This window comes from Pseudorasbora parva, chromosome 11 (assembly GCF_024679245.1).
Source record: "Pseudorasbora parva isolate DD20220531a chromosome 11, ASM2467924v1, whole genome shotgun sequence".
NCBI classification, from domain to species: domain Eukaryota; kingdom Metazoa; phylum Chordata; class Actinopteri; order Cypriniformes; family Gobionidae; genus Pseudorasbora; species Pseudorasbora parva.
The window spans coordinates 10,036,565-10,040,752 of record NC_090182.1 but is presented as its reverse complement, the minus strand read 5'-3'; positions in this window follow the sequence as shown (position 1 = coordinate 10,040,752).

Sequence of the window (4,188 nt, the reverse complement as noted above, 5' to 3'; positions counted from 1 at the left end):
ATCTACATAATTATAAATGTACATTATTATAATAAAATTATATATTTTAATTAAGCAATTTTATGTATTATATAAAAACATAATACACAACAGTGAATCACTAATATATATATATATATATATATATATATATATATATATATATATATATATATATATATATATATATATATATATATATATATATATATATATATATAATTACATACAATATTCTACATTCAATAAAAATAATAAAAGGAGACCCTGATCAGACATGTTTTTGTTTATTTTTCTTTGATTTATATAAAGATCATAAGTTCATATAAGCAGTAACTTCATAAGCAGACGTTCAGAGACCCATATGTGGTTTTAATACAGATTTAAAAATAGCACCCTATTTCATTAGGCTTCATGTAAATCTGTCCCACTTGAAGTGTGTTCAAACCCTGGAGACCAGGATACTGGAGCCGATCCCTCTCTCCTCATAGAAGTGTTCTTTTTTTATGCCTTATTTGCTGTCGTAAGCTGATTCATCATCAAGCTTTTGAGTCCACTGCCAATATATTGTTTTGTTCACTTCAGCGTGCCTGTAGACCTAAGGTCAGATTGACAGGCTGCTGTCATATCCGTATCATTCCGGACCGGTTTGAGGATGTTCATTAAGGTCGTGTCACCGGATTTTCCTGCCGTAAAAAAAGTGCAATGAGGGGTTCTCATTATGAAATACATATTTTTCTCTAATTATTGGCACTCAGCTATTGCACCCTCCTTTTGCCAATATAAAAGCTCTGAGTCTTCGTCTGTAATGCCTGAAGAGTTTGGAGATCAGAGACCATTCGTTTATAAATACAGAACTCTCCAGATCTTTCAGATTCACAGCTCCATGTTGGTGCTTCTTCTCTTCAGTTTACCCCCCTCTGGGAGTGGGACGGTCATGCCAGAAGCTTCGGTTTATGCTCATTGACACATTTTTGTGTAGATTTGATGTTTGTTTTGGATCATTGTCCTGATGGAAGATCAAACCATGGACCATTATAAGATTTCTAGCAGAAGTGGTCAGGTTTAAATTTTTTATAAGTTGATATTTGAAAGAATCCATGCATCTGAACAAGACATCCAGGACCTCCAGCAAAAAGAAAAAAAGGAAAATAGACCCACAACATTAAAGATGCATTGGATGTGATTTACCCCCACTTTCAATTGTTTTACCTCAATGAAAGGTTAGGAAAAAAAAGAAAGAAAAACAAATATCAATGCAGATTTTTTTTCACAGCTACCTCATATTTACAAAGGGTGCAAATATATATATATATATATATATATATATATATATATATATATATATATATATATATATATATATATATATATATATATATATATATATAATAAATCTGTCAACAACCATTTACACAGCCAAGTGTCCTGCAAATAATAATAGAAAGAGGGTCCAAGAAAAACAAGACGAGAGTGAACATCAGTAAAGCTTTTTATTGCTGGCGGGAGCTGAGAACTTCAAAGCGTTTGAAAACAAATGCCGAGATTGCGCTTGACAGGTAAAAATATGACTATATCAGTGGCGTGCAGTCAATATATAAGCTGTGAATGCTCTGCATACCCAAGCCGCTGATTAGTATTAACACTATAAATGACTGTAATACGGTTTGTAGATGGGAAGGAAGGAGGCGGGAACCGGCGAACGTTTCAAACATTTATTAACTCAAAATAAATAAACAAAACGAAAGTAAAACCGCAGACAGCCCCTCACGGACGACTGCCCGCAAACACACACAAAATAAAACGTGGGCAGCCCCTCACGGACGACTGCCCACAAACACATAAACAAAACTAAACATAAATTTCCAGGCCTGGTCCTCTCTCGTCTTCCGCAGCTCTTGCTCCTCCTTATATGCTCCCGCCACATGGCCGCGAGACGAGACCGGTGTGCCACGCAGCTGGCACTCGTGAACGTTAATCACCGGCCCGCTCTCGTGGTCCCTCGCCCCGCTGCCTGTCACACCACAATGACTAATAAATCCCTTGTTTTACATGTACTATAACGCTTGATTAAATTTTAGTATATGTATGTAACTCTCCATAACTTATTTATTTGAGCAGATCACTCGCCCAAGAGGAGAAATGAGCTTCCTTGTTAGTTAAAGAAAAGCTTTTATTGGCAGCTGGCTCATCAAACGGGAGATCTGAGATTGTTCTTCCCTCTGATGTCAGAGAACAATGAAATGGCGCCTCAACAGAAAAAGACCAATGCCTAATTCTGTAGCCCCGCCCACCGATTCACACATGACATGTAATAGGTAAATAAAACAGACCTACCTGGCGCTAAACCGGATTGACAGTGCCACGCAATAAACATGCCATCGAAGATGACAAAATATTGTGCTGAATGTTATTAAAAAATAAGCTTTCTTCTGTTCTAATATTAGGAATGAGGTCCAGCTCACGTGAGTGAGACATTGCGCGTTTGTTTGCTTCATTTGTTTGTAAACAAGACACTGGATTTGCGGCCAGAATGTGATTAAAAAACGATGCTTTGCCTTCTATATTGGATCCAACAGAAATGGTGCAACACACTTAAGTGAGTAATTTTTAATTTTTTTAAATGTATTTATTTATTATTTTATTATTATTATTATTATTATTTTTTAATATGTGATAGTATCGCATTGTTACAGATCATTTCATATCTACAGATTATGTGTACATGTCTAACTAAACATAATTAACAATAACTTACCACACTATCACAGGCTGGAGTATCCTTTTTATTTGAGGTGTTGTTGGTTTATTGTCCAGCGATATGCTAAATGTATCACCAGCCTGCCTGATGGGCTATCTTAAATAGTGCTGATGCTTGTACTTGACTTGTGTGTGTGTGTCTGGTGTGTGTGTGTGTGTGTGTGTGTGTGTGTGTGTGTGTGTGTGTGTGTGTGTGTGTGTGTGTGTGTGTGTGTGTGTGTGTGTGTGTGTTAGTGATGGGATTTACGGTTATATCCACCGATTGGGCAGGCCAAGTAATAAAATATAACATTCCAATTAATTGTGGGTGGCGCAAACACAACTCAACAGCTTTTACCAGTGTGAAGGTGAATGTAGGCTACTTTAAATAAATGGTCAATATAAGATTTTTTTTTGCTGTGTGTCATGAGAGTAAGCAAAGGCTAACACTCTGTATAGAATGAACACGCTAATTATAAACCCATTCAACATGCTTTTTTAACTTACCGTGTCACCCAGCCTACCCGGGTAAAAAAGTCACTGCTCGCTGGCTAAGTCTGTCAGATGTTCTAGAATTGTTAACATTACTTACAGCACCTTATGCAATTACAATTTTTTTTTTTTTGCCATGTTAAAATCACAGCAGCCATCCTATGTAAGTCACTTTGGATATATCCATCTGTCCCGTAAAAGGTTAACTGGAATATTTCTAAATTTGGTCCACCATCAGTAGGCAGTAACCATGTTGGGCAAAGAGGACTGGAGCCTTTGTATCTCAACTGCAGCTGTTCTGCTGACACAGGACATGCACAGTAATATAATAAAATATTTTTGATGTTGCTTCCAAACAAAAATTAAAAAAGCAACCAGATGATTTAGCATTAGTAGGGGTTGACATGTCCATGATAACCAGATAAACTTTAAAGCCTTGTTTGTGGGACTTTGATATGCTGAGATGTTTTATGTAATAGTACCATAAGCAATGGTAAAAGTGAATATAACCCATTATAATCACTGACGCTGGATACAGTACACAGATGCCCGTTCACACACTCCACGTGCTTGAGTCTGCCGACAAGAGGACAAAAGGGAAAGGAAGTGAAAAGGAACGTTAGCTTTGATGCGTACTGTAAACAGCTTGTTTGCATGCTCTGTACAGACTTCAGAAGGATCCCAGCGTCAGCAACAAGTGGATGGTTCATTTTTAATGGTCTCATGGATCGTGTCTGAGGATTAAATGTCCGTTCAGAAAATTTGACCGCAACATTGTTTTGTAAACAAGACACGTTCAGCAGGAGTGAAATACTTTAGGTTTCCAGTGAAGGATCCAGTGGCTAAAGGCTGCAAAGAATTATAAATACAAATGTTATATGCCAAACGTGGGGGGGGGGGACTAATTAACGCATAAATAAATACATGTAAAAATGCATGTAAAAATAAATATAAAAATTAATTAACAAATAAATAAAA